At 38.5% G+C, this 16,531-nt stretch overlaps 1 protein-coding gene across 3 annotated transcripts in view; it reads left to right on the top strand.

Moving 5' to 3' along the window:
- The window catches only part of NKAIN3 (sodium/potassium transporting ATPase interacting 3), a 422,524-nt gene that overhangs the window by 89,492 nt on the left and 316,501 nt on the right, over positions 1 to 16,531 (top strand). The window lies entirely within an intron of this gene.

Raw genomic sequence — 16,531 nt, 5'->3', positions numbered from 1 at the left:
TAATTCCCAGCCTTCTATGTCAATTCCAGAAGAAAAGAGAATGGAACACAGCAGCAGGAAAAATGAGCACAATCAACACGGGGGAAGAAAGCAGCACTGTGTTGCTTTCAGAAAGAGCACTGTGTCAAACTCAGGGACCATTTCCTAGTTGAAAGGAAAAGGCCAGGAGGCATTGGAAACGGCATGAATGGCCGGCAGGAGAAGTTGCAGAACAGGAAGAGAAACTGTGCCGTACAGCAAACAAAGAAGCGAAGGACACCGTAAGGAATAGTGTAGGTGGGTGGCAGGAAACTAAGAGTATGAATAAAGACCCAGAGAGAGGGCGGGAAGTTCGGAAAGAAACAGTGCTGACTGGGCTCTGCTTTTCTGAGGACAGCAGGGAAGTGCCCAGCAGCACGTGCTTGGTGACACTGTTCCCCTTCATCTCCCGTGATGCCTCAGTGCACACCGAGGGGTCTTCTGGGACTTTTGATTCTCTTGACTATGAATCAGCATGAGAATGACCAGGGTCTTGTCACTGGCGATCACTTTCTGGAATGTGCTTTCTCTAGCTTTGTCACACACTGATCCATGGTCATCTTGCCCGAGCCCTTAGAGCGGGAACAGTGGGCAGCTACCTAACTGCCCGTAACCAGGAACATTCCGTGGGTTTCTCCTCAACATATTGGACCCCATGCTGGGTTGTCCTTCTCCTTGAAAAGACGGGTGAAGTTGCAGTACTGCCCCATCAAAGGAATGTGTCATCAGCTCACAGAATATTCAAAGTACCTCTCAAATGCTCGTGATTATTATTGAGGTAGAGAAAATATATTATCCAAAAATTACAAAACAGTATGTGAGAAGTGCCTTACATTGTCTGAGACAGGAGAAATTGTTTCTGTCTGGAATGATCAAACAAAAATGCCAGGGATTAGAGGAAAATTATTTTGTGTCTGTCCCACAGTCTCACCCCTAGGCAAGCCAAAAGTTATCAAAAATTCTTTTGGTGAATGCACGACCTAGAAAAGTAGTTCTATTAGCAAGAAAGAGATGGCTTCTTTTTCAAGCAGAAGAAATGAATTGTTAGTCTGAAATTAGAAAGGTGTTTAATTAGTTCTCATTCTCTTTCTATTCTCAATACCGATTAAAAATAATAAAAAGCTTATGTAGAATGATACAGGGAACTGTAATGGGGAAAAGTTAGCCAGAGGATATTTCTCATTTGATTTTCTTTCTCTGTGGAGGTTTGTGTGAGAGTAAAATTGTTCACTATCCCTTTCTTTAAAACCCACTGAAGTATAAAGAAAAGTGGATGTTTATTGGGCATGTTAATGAGTGGATGAATAGTTTTCTATATGTGCTCTGTTGTAGTTCTATTAAGTGAAAGCAATGAAACACATTAAGGCATTACTTAATGCGTATGTGAATAGATTCAAGCTATTAACATACAAAAAGTCAATTAGCAAATCAGGACATAGCAATGCCTTAAAGGTGATTGTAAAACTTGTGCAAAAGTTTATTTCCCCAACTCATTCAACTTCTCTAACTTACAAAGTTCATAAATTATGGAATGTGTCATGAAGACTTTACAAAGCCAGTGGTCTTCACTGTATTTGTCTGCCCTGCTCCTAGGCCCTTGCAATATTAGACATTGAATGAATCCTGAGTTTGGATTTTACTTTTTTTTAAAGGAAGCAGCTCGCATGATAAACTCCATTCTCACACAGTGATTTCTCTCTTCCTTGGAGTTTTAAAATTATTACAGGAAATTCTATGCTTATATTCTTTCCATTCTAATCAGTTGTATTATCTATTGGACATTTTAGTTACATAGTTCACTTAAGTTTTTCTTGTTTCAATCAATTAAAATATACATGTGTTAAAAAAAAAACACCTTTATTTTTAGAATCATTATCTAGGCTGAACTTCAAGACAAACCTGTAGAAATTAAAGATCATTGTTAAAAGATCATCTCTAACAAAAAACTGATTTGTAACTACCTACGTAAAGATATCAGAGGGTAAAGAATCAAAACAGAGGGCAACTAAAAATCCATCAAATCTAGAAATCTTGTTTTTCAAACCACTTTCCTGCATTTTATAATTGAAAGGATTGTTTAAATTAAAAAAAAATATCATCTTATGGAAATGCATTATTCTTTTAATATAGTTCAGGCATATAGAAAAGTTAGGGGGAAACCCCAAACACGTGTGTATCTCTTGCCAACCCTGTTCCCTCGTGTCCTCTGTGTGGCAGCCTTTGGTCTTTATTTTCCTCCATAATTTTTAGTACTTTATATTTATGGACCCATAAAGAGTATGGTATTGTTTTGCACATTTAAGCTTTATTTAAATATTAGTACATAAAATTTAAATATGTGCAGTAGAAAACTGTGATTGCTTTTTCTGCTGAACACAGTGATTTTTGAGATTTATCCACACTAATACATGAAGTTCTAGTTCACTTTGTATATGGTATTCTATAGAGAAGAATGGACATTTGCGTTGTTTCCAAATTTATTCTTCCACATTGTCGCAATGAGCCAGTTGTACACATGCTATAAGAATTTCTCTAATTTTATAGGAGTTAAGTGGGTAAGTGATAGCATAAGCACAAGCCTTCAGCTTTAACGAGTCCTAATGTCACAATTTGCATCCTCCCTCCAGGAAACCAGAGTGCATGTTGCTATACCATCACTGAGTACTTTCTTCTGACTGTAAATTTTTGCCTGTCTTTTCAATGTGAAGTGGTATCTCATTGTTGATCTAATTTGCATTTATGTGTGCAGTGTGAGCTTGAGCATCTGGATATTTGCTTTATGTGTTTTCAAAAATATTTAATTAAAGTGCATTCATTAAAAACTGGTAGGAGAAAACTCAGGAAGGAAAAAATTGCCTGTTGCTTTAGTATTTACAAATGACTGCTGTTAGCATTTTGCATTTTAATGCATTTTCTTGCTATCTTGCTTTTCTTTGAATATCCTTATTCATGGTTATGACTGTACATCGTGATTTTAAACAGACTTACTTCAGAAACATTCACATGTTCTATATGGGAGATAAAAAGTTACAAAATATTTGTTTCCGGATCCCCTAACCGGTTTGGCTCAGTGGATAGAGCGTCGGCCTGCGGACTCATGGGTCCCAGGTTCGATTCCGGTCAAGGGCATGTACCGTGGTTGCGGGCACATCCCCAGTGGGGAGTGTGCAGGAGGCAGCTGATCAGTGTTTCTCTCTCATCGATGTTTCTGACTCTCTATGCGTCTCCCTTCCTCTCTGTAAAAAAATCAATAAAATATATTTTAAAAAAATTGTTTCCGGATGGATTATTAGTCTTTTCTATAAGAGAAAAATGACATATGCCATTGATATGCGTCCGATTTGAACAACATTATTCCTTAAGAACTGATGCTGTTGATTACTATAACAGTTTGGCTCTTGTGAAAGGAATAAAAAGCTTCTCTGATGAGTAATTCTCCTAGCACCTTGTTCAATATTGTTTAGTTAAGGAACATTGCCAAGAATGGGCCATCCAACACTATCTATTGTAATAATAATTAAAATTGCAAAACATTCTCTCTGAACAATGGACAAGAATGTGTTTAAGAAACTCATTTTCGGGGACTGGGAATGGAGTCGTATGGAGGAGAAGCTGCAGACATTCTGCAGAGTCCAGTCATCAGGTACACAGAACACCATGGATTTGTTTCCTTTGGGATTTAAACCCAGTAACAGTAGAGTCACCAGTCTACTCTTACCTGAGCTCTGAGTAGTGAATTTGTTTCTTTTCAAGATTGGCTGTAGTAAACCCGAAGGAACATTTGTAAACATGAGCACATACATGTGGTATGTCCTGAGCCATAGCGTACCTTGGTTTACGTGTGTTGCTCTAACACGTCTATAACCATGGCGCCATGCCATCTTATCTGCAAAGAACTGTCAACAGTATGCTTCTGTCCTCTTGAACTTAATGCCCCAGAAAGCCAAATCCAGACAACAATTTTGTTGTCTCTCTCTCTCTCTCTCTCTCTCTCTCTCTCTCTCTCTCTCTCTCTCTCTCTCTCCCTCCCTCCCTCTCTCTCTCTCTCTCCTTCCCTCCTCTTCCAGTTGTCTTTGTATTTTATTTATTTACTTTTGCTTCACTTGTCATTTCACGTTCCATCTACATATAGGTGACATTCTTTTATTTTTAAACTGGAATGAAATTAGTGCTTTTATGCATAGTCAGAACATTTTAAAATTTCTTAAATAAAAATTTACTTCCATTTTCTTTTGTCACTTCTACTTCAGTTAATGCTTTTTCCTCAGGGACAATAAAGTCCACAGTTCAGATCACTGTTTCTGCTTTCCATACTTATTATGGTTTTCTTGCCTTAATTATCTTTGGCTTTTCTTCTGAATTATGGGAGAGCTTTCCGTGTGCTCCAGTCTCTTGCTTTTATTTTCTGCAGTGTAAATTCTGCAATGTAAATTTTTGTTGTCCAATGTGTATTTAATTCTGCTTCTTCATTTTGTAGTAATTTTAACACTTGAATTCATTCCTTATTTCACACATCTCCATTTTATTGTGTGTTGTTGTCTGTAATTTCAACCTATTCTACTTTCTGTGCATTAGTGAGAATACTAAAGCAGCTTCTAACAGTTCCTCCTGATTTCCATGGTAAGTAATTTCCAGTGATTTCTCCCTACTTTGTTTCTTGCAGATTAGGCTCCCCTTCACTTCTTTGACAAGGTTTTTATAAAAATGTCATTGCTTTTCTGTTTTACCTTTTCCTCATTTTCTAGTGTTTGTTGCTAGAAAAATGTATCAGAGCTATAACTTAATCCCCATTTAACCAATCAACATAAAATGATTGTAATTCTAATTAGGTTTTCTTGAGTTGAAAAATGACATATTGATTAGCTATGGGACCTAGCTAATATAGCAAGGAATTTATGAAGACTGTACATATGCATGTAAGTCTTTTGCCTCTATGTATCCAAGCATTTACTTAGAGACAAAAAAGAAAAAAATATTTTAGGTTTTACACATATATTTAGTTTAATATTTAGTTATATCCAGAAGACACATTATTAATTTTTATTATTATTTCTCTAAAGACATATCATGAATAGCATATTGCTTTCTCTTAATTGTGTTCTTTTTTTAATGGGTAGAGGGTTAGTTCATTATTTTCTCTGAACTTTACTACTATATTTCCATTCATGTTTCTAACAAAATGTATGTTTTGGTGTTTTGTTTTTGTTTTTGTTTTGTTTTGTTTTTTGCTTGAAGGAGGAGAAAGCTGCCTTCAGCTAAATGAATATCTTTAGACATTTTTCTGGGTTTGGATATTCACATCACACATTTTGTTTCAAAATTAAGTAGCTAAAGCAATAGGTGTTATTTAACGAGGGATGCACTTTCTCATAGTTTTGATAGATGTAAATTAACTTTTATGTTCTTGTTTATATGATTTTTGTTTAAGAATAGAAACATCCTTATACCTGCTGTAGGCAAGCAAATTCTGGTAAACAATTTAGCAAATCATTTCATAGACACTGTAGAATTCATGCACTTCCTTTGACTAAGGAATTCTGCTGCTGAAAAATTAACTTAAAAAATAACTCTGGGTTGTCCTAAAATATCACTAGAAGGAGAGCTGTTTATAATAGAGAGTAGGGTTGGATCTGTTTATGATAGATCAATGCCAGGATCTGTGTGAGGTGCTGAATGTCATCCCACATATTTTCCCTTTTTAGTCCAGACAAATAGACATTATTCTAAATGACTCAAATTTTAGATGCATTTTGAAAAAAAAAATTATGTTGAGTATTCTATTATTAAATAATAAAAAAGGGATTAGAAAAATTTCATGGCCAGATTCACTCTTAAGATTTCTATATTGAAATTCTCCTAACTTGATTTTAAAAGTCAACGTGATTGCATAAGAGTTAATAAAATTCTTAGAGCAAATATCAGAAATCTTGCCTACCTACTAATAATTGAGTCCTCTTATTCCCATTGAGAGGAGAGATTATCTGAAATTGTTTTGCTCCCATGTCTTATTGGGTTCTGACAGTTTAAAAATTTAGAACCCTTCTGGACAAAGCTTTTTGGATAAGTTATTTCTGACTTAGAGTTTAGTTCCCAGGCAGATCTTTACAGTTGAAATAATGGCTCATTTGATGTAAGGTTGCAAGGCAAGCAAAGCCAATAAAAAACTTCCTTAAGTGAAGATTTAAGTTACATGGCATTGCACTGAGGAAAGGAGTTGTCATTAATTACAACCTTCTAGCTACAAAGTCACTTTCTTACCACAAAGGTGTTCATTGTCACTTCAGTCATTTGAACACTTGACTGCTACTGCCCTGTGTAGAAATTATACTTCTTGACCTCAGAAAGCAAACCTTAAAAGACAATACTCAAAATGAGAATGGTATTATTGGCCATCTTTCGAATAAAATCACTCTTGGCTAGTGCTCTTCACTAAACATTTCACTTAGAATATTTTCATTACTCGATCACAGACCATCTGCAGAGTCTGAGTATAACTCACTAGTATTGGCAATTGCTGCCTAACTAGTTAGCCTAAACTGACAGATGGAGCTGAATTATGCTTTGGTCTCCCCAGGAGTGGTGCAGTACCTCTGGTGTCTGAGAATTCGGGAGTTCAGGCTAACAAGGATTAATGTTTAGCAGTTTTAAGCAAAATAAGGAGTGCTCTTCCCCACGCCCAGGAAAGTTGCTGCTAGTTTTTCACCGTGGGTTTGAACGATGGATGGAGCACTTCTCAGTGACAAATTACACACTGATGCAGTCAGCTCTCAAGGTTTTACTTTATAGCCTCAGCTTCAGCTACCAAAGACAATTTTGGCAAATTTAGCAATCCTAGGGGTCGGGGTGGGGAGTGGGATTGGAGAGTCGAAGGGAACCTGGCAAAGCCCGAGTCAGTGGAACCTCGAGCAAATGTGTCTTAAGATGAAAAGTTTTAGCCTATCTTTAGTTGGCAATGTTACAGCATACTATCTGCCTGTGGATTTATTTGGAATGAGTGGATCATTTGAACACAGGACATTGAACGTCAGGAAAGGTAATACCACAAGCACCTACATGCACGTGCAGAGAGCTGAAGAGTTTTGTGGCAACATTTGCACAATGTATACTTCCTTATTTGTGGGTGGTTAATCCTCTGAGTATTCCATTTTCAATGTTTCCTGTGTGCTGTTACTCTGTCCTTCGCACCCCAAGTTAACTAATCCACGCTCCTTTAATCGAGATGCAGTATTTAAACAAATTAGTGATTCTCAATGTTGAATTCCAAGTCAAGCTTATATGGGTTGAATGAACCGGACTGGCTTTTCACCTACCAGCTGCTTGGTCAGAAGCAAGTCACTTCAGCTCTGAGAGTCGAATCTGTCACCTACGAAATCGGAGCAATGTGCTCAGGCCTGTGTTCCTCAGACAGTGTGACATCAATTATATCAGGTCTAGGACCGCTACGAAGTACAGTGCAGATGCTCTGTGTAAGAACTGATAAATGCCCCAGCCTTTTCCTCTGAAAACATGTTTGAAACCCACAGCTGGCACGCCCTGAAAATGAGCAAGTGTGAACCACACACCATCACAAAGGTTCCAGGCAGCGTCCTGTGGAGAGAACTCGGGCTTGAGGGTCAGAGTGAGTCATTGTTCAGGCTACTTAGCAGCCTTGACCCGCCAGTCATTTATCCTGCCATTCTGAGCATCAGTTGTATTTGATTCCCAGAGTAGATAATAGCGCTGTGCTCAGGACTGTTAAATGTCAACCCTGCTACCCGATGTACTGATTAAAGAGACCAAGGATGGAATTTCATAAGTAAAATGTATTCAGAACATACTCAATTGCCTGGACAAGCTACTTGGATATAGACCAACAGTTCCAGAAAGAGTCCTTAGTAATGATAAAATGCTCAACTCATATGCAGTCTTAAAACTAAGAAAATTGATATTTAACAAATTCTCGGCATTTGTGGGGGTTTTTTTACTTGATTTTTAGAGAGAGAGGAAGGGAGAGGGGGAGAGAGAAACATTGATGTGAGAGAGAAAGATTGATTGGTTATCTTCTATACCTGCCCCAATCAGGGACCGAACTTGCAACCCAGGTATGTGCCCTGACCAGGAATCAAACCCACAACCTTTCAGTGCATAGGATGACGCTCAACCAACTGAGCCACTCTGGCCGGGCTCTCAGCATTTGTTTTTGACAAAACTTCAGCCCACCTACCTAAGTGCTGCTATTCTGTGTCATTTTTGTCTGCAGCAGCTTTGACTTACCCTTTCTTTGACATCATGTTTGCATCAGTCCAGGCATGGAGTTCTTACTACTGTTGGGCATGTTAGATCCTGGGAACAAAGCAAAGAGCAGAACAGACACCATGCCTGCCCTCCCGACGCTGACATCCAGCCACTAATCCAGATCACTTAATTGGAGTGCAGACATCAGTCCAACAGAACCCGATTGTGTGGAGAGCTGGGAGGGAGCAGGGCACCGGTCAGCGAGAACTCCCCCGTCAGAGAGGAAGTCGCCCCAGAGCAGGTAGCCCTCTCCCCTCATTCCTGAATTGTCTGTCCTGGGTTCAGAGACACCCGATGCACATGAAATGCTATGAAGCATCAATGGGATTTTAACTACTAATCTCTCACGTGGAATTTAGAAAATGTCCATCTCTGCAGAAAGGCCTTTCACCTCGTTCCTTGCTTTCCCTGTGAAACCATCATTTTCATGGTGGCTCCCTAGAGGGCTCAGGCCAGACTTGTATATTCATTGTCCGCCTAATGCTATCCCTGGTCCACCTGTGTTCCCAGGCACAGCAGGTCCTTGAATAACGTTATTGTGGGTGAGATGTCCTAGGAACTTAACACTTCTTTAAATCAATTAGCCTATGGCAAGATTGCTTTCATTGTAGGTCATTTCACTTAAAGTCACAGAATCTATCGAGAACCTTAAGTGAGGAGTTATTGTACTATAATCTCCGCTCTTGAAATCTAGGTTTTCTGTGGTAGACACTCCCAAGGGATGCTTTTTTACATTGGAGGAGGCCTGCCATTGTCCGAGGCTGCCCTGCATCTTGGCCCACCTGTTATGCTCCCGTGACATTTTCCTTGTGGACGGAGCTAGGTGCAGACTCATGTTTCCAAATGAAAAGCTGTGAGAACTGCCTCTACGTCTTGCTCCTATACTCAGTGTCCAGCCTAGGATTTATGTGGGCAGACCAACGGGAGGGTCCTGACATTCCCTGCACTGTCGTGTTGCATTGCTAATTCAGGTTATGGCATTTTCTTCCTGAGGGGTCGGTGCAGGCAGGCAATGGCTAGAAGAGGTTCAGATGGTCAGGTTTGCGAGGGAGCTGGTATTTGAATCCATCCTAAAAACAGGTTGGCCCAGCTGGCATGGCTCAATGGTTGCGCGCTGACTTATGAACCAGGAGGTCACAGTTCAATTCCCGATCAGGGCACGTGCCCTGGTTGTGGCCTCGATCGCCAGTGTGGGGCATGCAGGAAGGAGGCAGCTGATCAATGATTCTCATCATTGATGTTTCTATAGCTCTTCCTTCTCCCTTCAATAAAAAAATATATATTTGTAAAAACAGATTGAACTGAAATGGGCAGAGAAAAAGGTTGACAAAATCTTGGGAGCATAGACATTGAGAGGAAATGCGTAAGTCATACTGGAAAACAGTGAATAAACCTGTGCAACCTGCTTGGTCCTGGACATATTTACTTAATACCAACCATGAACCAAGCCCCTGCCAGTAGGGAATAGAAAGATGACTAAAATTCTTTATTCTTCAGAAGCCAACAGGCAAGTCAGCAATTATATAGGAAGGGTAAAAGGGATCCTATTGTGATGCTTTTAAGTACTAATATGTTTAGATTTTATTCTTTACGTAAAGGGGTATTGTTGATGAGGTTCTAGGGTAATTAAAATAGAAAATATACAACATTTTTCTTTAGACATTGGTAAATTTATATCTAATTCTATTCTCTTATCTAGACTGGTATCTTTATGGAAGATACTCAAATCACATAGCTATTTTTATACTTAATTATTTTATGTATATATTTTTTCTTTATAGAACACAAAATAATAACCCTGTAGGAAGACCTACATTTTATGTAGATAAAGCATTCTAAACTTTTTTCATGAAGTTTTATCATTAGAAAACTTTTGTATGTAAACATAAGTTTTGATGAGAAGGTTAATGTAATGGAAAATTAACAGTAGAATAAAAACACATTTTACTACCTAATTAGCATTTAATTAGGACAGAATTTTCATTTCTACTGTGGAAAAATGTTGATTGCTGAAAACATGCGCACTTCTTTTTTAAAAAAATCTTCTCTGTGCCTGTTTCTCTGTCTCTCATACCACCCCCTTGCACACAAATGCATAATTTCGTACACAAATACACACAATTTTCATCTACCCTTTATTCTTCCTTCAAAATGAACCTTCCAAATTCTCTTCTTTAGACTTTTAAAATGTATTAAAGATTATTTTTCTTTTAAATGCTTTGTATCTCAGAACCGTTTTCAAAGTAACCTGTTTCCTTTAAAATTTTTGTTCAATTATTAATCATGTTGTGTCTTAATTTTTAATTCTGTATGCATGTACATATGAAATATAAAGGATCAGAATGGAGAGACTGAAAATGGCAACATTTTCAAGCCCAATGAGGACGAGAATGTGCTATTCTGTATCACTCCCTTTATGGTGAAGAAAATATAAAGCAATGGACTCTGACTGTATCAGGGGTAGAAATAACCTGTATTTCTTTTGGTGCATATTCGCCACTTAGGAACTCTTATGTGGGTTATATCCTCTGGCGGATATTCCCATATTACATATGAGGGTAATGAGATGCAGGCTGGGTTCATCAGTTAACTTAGTCCATATTGCTAGGACTTGAGTCTGTATAGAGCTCCCTGCCATTACATTTCCCTTTATGAGGCGATTGACTATATTTAGGAAAAAAATGCCTTGGCAGCTAAGGTTGTTAAATAGAAAAATGGATTGGTAAAGGAGTTTAGTAACCAGCCTGTTAACATGGCTTAAAAACACGATAAGATGATTTGTTTGAAAAGTTAGGTAGACTTCTGCCTGAAAAATGAAAAATAGACAACATAGCCTTGAATAGGAGCTAGGGTGTCAAGAGAACATTTAAAATTAATATATACTTTGCACTTTCAAACGATAGTGACCTCACTCAGGCTAAAATGGGATAACCAAGGTGACCACTTGAACTTCTAGACTTTCTCTTTTGCCCTCCATCTAGTCGTTTCTGTTGCTCTTGGTTATCACTTTGAATGAGGAGCTTTTCCTCTTTTTCTTATCAGATGACAATGGGAATATGGGATAGAACATTCTAAAGATGTCAACATCCTCTGGCTTATCAGACAATGCAGCAAGTCGCTGCCCCACTTGCCAGCACTAGTCTCAAGCACCAAGGCCCTCCCAACCCCAGCTTCTGAGCACCTGTTTGTGTCGGGGCTTGGACAAAGTTGACAGTGAGCGGGGCTGAGTAGCTCTGTTGCTAGTTCTCAGGAAAACCTATTACAAGAAATGGGGAGGGGAAGCATTCTAAAATTCTTCCATGATCAACCCCTGAATTTCCAAACTTGAGTAAATCTGTTTGACATTCGAGTGAGATAAAGTGAGAGCAAAACAAAGGAAAAGCTCCCTCAATTATTTTAAAACATTGAGAAAGCCGTGGTTTTGGCAATCCACAGCTGCTACTGAGAGTGTGGGCACTGAGCGCAGATCACAACAGGTGAGCTCAATCAAATGTGCATGTGTGAAACAGAAGCTCGGTTGTAAGCTGTTCTGCAGAACTATTATGCCAATAAAGAGCAAATGGGAATGGATTTTCCTTTTTCCTCTGAGGCACAAGTGGGAACTTTATAATTTACTTCTTATGGGGCCTATTGAAAAACACACACAGTGCGATCTACTCTTGAGTATCCCTGTTTTTTTAAAATATCAATTGCTCGGTGTTGCAATTAAAGGCATAAATTAAGCATGCTTTATTTCATATTACATTTTTCTAGAATCATAAAGGTGAATAAAGTACTATTTCCATACTTTGCAAGACCTTTTATTATTTCTTAATATTTAGAACTTTAATTAGTTTGCTTTGTGTTGACAATTTTTCCTGTGGTTAAAACGTTTTACCTGCTCTTTCTTTGTATGAGAACCTTTAAGCATACTGAGAATCAGTTTTTCCCCATTCACCAAGACATTTTATTGTACCAATCAAATTCAAGCAAAACTTCAAGAATGCATGAGACCGCTGTACACAATAATGTTCTTTTACTATTTCCTTCTCTACCCCCAGGAATCAAACACTGAATCCTTTAGGTTTAGAAAGTGCTGTTTGACTAGGATGGTGCTTTATTTGTTTTTCAAAATCTTTATAAATTAAATAGAACAAGGAAAAGGGTGTTGTTTTCCAATATAAAGGTACATTGTTTCCCAAGTAGGTAAAATGGCCAGTTACATAAATAGTTGAATTATATGGACTCACTCCAGTCTAGGACTCTTCGAGATGGGATGTAGACTTTGATTTGTCACAAGGAGGGGAGCCCAGTGCTCCTGACTCCTAGCTTAGTGCTCTTTCAAATACATTTAGTTAATATAAATGAATATGTATATATATTCGTGAGTTCTCCCTAAGACATGAATATTTTCATGGAATTTTTACCAATCTGCATGTGCAGATTGACCTTTCCCTCTTCTAATTTCTGATTAAAATTCAGCAATTCTAAGCTAAGTATTCCTATTGTTAGAGAGGACATGGGAGCTGGAGATCCCTTGTTGCCCTCACCATTGAAGGACTGCCCTCTGTCTCTTGGGACTATACTGCATTCAGGGGTGACTCAGAGCCATGCGTAGTACTTTTATTGTTGATCACCCAAAGATTCAGTGACTCTAGGTCAGCGGTTCTCAACCTGTGGGTCGAGACCCCTTTGGCGGTCGAACGACCCTTTCACAGGGGTCGCACGACCCTTTCACAGGGGTCGCCTAAGACCATCCTGCATATCAGATATTTACATTACGATTCATAACAGTAGCATCATTACAGTTATGAAGTAGCAACGAAAATAATTTTATGGTTGGGTTACAACATGAGGAACTGTATTTAAAGGGCCAGAAGGTTGAAAACCACTGCTCTAGGTAATTTGCTTAATTCTAAGGATTTGATGTAGGCAAGGAAACCAAAGTGAAACAAATAGCTTTTACTAAAAAGTCATAATCGAAGATACAAAGACTCCAGAATTCCCCAAAGCTTTAAGGCTCCTAAGCTAAAGATTCAAAGTATGTCCTCAGAGGTAACAAGTACGGTTACAGGGGGACCTCCTACATCAAGGATATGTTAGAGATCTTACAAGATATCATTGTAGTTGTTGCAAGAGAATCTCAGAAATTATAAAAGCAATTACTGTATGAAGTACCTGCTTGACAGTGTTTTGCATATTGTAGATGCCTACTCTATATCTGCTGAGTCTCCATGGGATACAGGGTCTTTTATGAGGATATACGACACAATTTGTATTTAGAATCAGAACTCTGAGAATTCTACCAGTTTGCTAGAGGCATAAATTCTCCCCAAATTGTGCTCCTCTAATGGAGATCATTATTTTCATCATCATTATCGTTATCAGCAGCATGAGCGTCTCAGCATCATCATTTCCCTTTATTGGGAACTTACTTTGTGCCAGGCCCTCTACAGACATTATCTCATTTGACTCTCAGCCATACCTCTGGAGAGTATTACTGCCTCATTTCATAGATGAAAGATGGAAGCCTAGGTGGGTATTATTATTTCCATTTATGTGTTACAAACTGAGACTCAGAGACATTATGATATTTACTTAAATCACTCACGTAGTAAAGTGCAGATCCAGCATCTAAACAACGCAGGTCCTTCTAACTTTAACTCCCATCAATTCTGCACAATTCTAAGTTAACAAGGAGGAGGATGGGATATTTTTAAAATTTTGTTTCAGTGTACATGCAATAAAATTCACTCTCTTTTGCTCCAGTTCTGTGAATTTTGATAAATGTTTAGTGTCATACTGTTGCAAATGCAGTGAATATATAGGATAGTTCCATTATCCCCCCAAATTCCCTTGCTTGGTCCCTTTGTAGTCAAACCTTTTCCTACCCTTAACATCCACCAACAACTGATATGTTCTCTGTCTCTAACCTTTTCTAGAATGGCATGCAAATGGACTCTATAGTATGCAGCATTTTTTTCGTCTGGCTTCTTTCACTTAGCATATTGTGTTTGAGACTCATACGCATTCACGTGTATCAACATGGATGAAATACTTTTGTACGTGTCCTGTAGTTTGTTTATCCATGCAACAGTCCAGGATGGCCTTGTGCTAGGGCTAGCAGTTACCAGCGCTTGAGCCTCAGTTCCCTTCCACATGACCTCCCCGGCACTGGCTTGGGCTTGTTCACACGGAGGCCTCCGTGCTCCGTGCACTGGGGCTTCCTTTCTCTGACTTGATTATCCATTTTTTCCATCCTCTGTTGACATCTAATTTGCTACAATTCTATGGACCAAAGAAAGTCACTTGGCCAAGCCCCAGTTACAGGTACAGAGAAATAGACTCCATTTTTTGAAAGGACATGTGACAAAGTCACATCGAAAGTTGCATAGAGTCAGATAACTTGCTTATTACTGTACTCACTCCAAATCTAAGTTTACTCATCTGTAAGGTAGTTGTAATAATACCCATCTCATAGGATTTGTTTTTAATTAAAAAAATTTTAAACAGAAAGCTCCTAATATAGTACTGTCACTAATACACAGCAGCTGTGATAATCCCTGTGGTGTTTGGAAAGGTTACTGTCAGGCAAAAAACACTAAGATGTAAAGGACATAATCTCTCCTTATAAGGAATTTTAGCTTCTGATTATTCCACCCCATCAATGTGAGATGTTAAGTCAATGACTTGATTTATGTCTAATTTTTGCATAAATGATAAATATCAATACTACAAATATTAATAGATTAACACATCTACAGGATGTTGCTTCTTGCTTTCCAACATAACATGGTGATGGGGAACAAGTTAGGAGCATTATTAACATATACAGTGGTATTAGAATGGATAACATGGTAAGACAGCACGATATAGTTAAAATCCTATTGGCTCTCACTGTGGCCTTCATTTTGGATGAAGAGCTTGAAGACACCCGGGGCAGAAAGTGATGTATCTGAATGAAGTCTCAGTGCCTCTGATTTCATGGCACCCTCCATATTTAGAATGCAAGCATTTTGAATTGATCCACTAACACACACACTTACACACAGAATATAAAATAATATCACTGTCGATGAAGCTGATTTCTACTAAATGTTCCTTGTGATTTCTACTATCTAATCTCCTAAGTTAGCCCTACCTACCCTGTCTATTCTGCAGGAAACTAAGCCAGATTCGTTTACACTTTCCTCCCAGAGCAAGACCTTCCTTTCTTTTGCCCCTGAGACTTTTCTTGTGTTGATTACCGTTAGGAAATCCCGCATCTACCACTTCAGAGAACCTTCTTAATGTGACTGTCCCCTGGACTGGATACAGTGACTTCCTTTGGCATTTGCTGTGGTGTGTGACTGTGATGCTTAACCTGGTTTAGCCTAAGTTTTCCATTTGAGAGGGAGGATGGAGCTGTGAGCAGGCAGTGACAGTTTTTGACATCTGATGGGATGCACAGCAGATGTCCACTAAATATTGCGGGTAGTGGGATATTTGGGATATTTTAGAGGAATCCTTTTATAGCTCTCAGCTCAGAAATGACATTACTGTTATCAGTGGTGTCCTTCACAGATCTTTAAAATTTTATCGTTTCACAGGGATGCCATTGGCCTTAGTGCTCTAAAAATCCTGAGCCTTGCTACTACCATTCTGATATTTAATTAGAATAGAAAATAAACTTTATCATCCCATCTGTGCCTTGAATTACCGATTTCCTTAAAAAAAGAAAAAGCCCCAACTGCTTCTAAAATTCACACTTTGTTGTTTTGCAGAATGATAATATAGTATTGGAGTTTTTTTTGTTTAAATTAAAGTATTTTCAACTTGAAATATGGACTTCTTTTTCCTGAGGAGTGCAAACTACTCTACAGCAATAACTCATTTAGATCTTCAAATTCTGTGGGGGGTGGTAAGTGATAAGTAGTATCTCCATTTTATAGGGAGGACAATTGAAATAGAGTGAGATGGTGAATTGCTCTGAGTCACAGAGCATGGCTGTAATGGAACTCAAAATGGAATCAGGGTCTCTTGGCTCCCAATTAGTTCTTCATCCACTAGATCATACCACCTGTCCCTCAGTCCTTGGCAAATAGATGATAAATTTTTACATAAAACCACCTCTCAGTTACCCATAGTTAGAATGTGCATCTACAGTCATATCATTGCTCTATAGTTGATTATGGGGTGTCTGCCTGCATCCTTCGGGTCACCTGTCTCGTTGTGGCTGTGGCAAAGGTAGGGAGAAAGGCAAATAGGAAGACAGTGATGG

Source organism: Myotis daubentonii, chromosome 17 (assembly GCF_963259705.1).
Source record: "Myotis daubentonii chromosome 17, mMyoDau2.1, whole genome shotgun sequence".
Taxonomy (NCBI): domain Eukaryota; kingdom Metazoa; phylum Chordata; class Mammalia; order Chiroptera; family Vespertilionidae; genus Myotis; species Myotis daubentonii.
The sequence above is the reverse complement of the archived record's forward strand: the minus strand, read 5'-3'. Positions and strand labels throughout refer to the sequence as shown.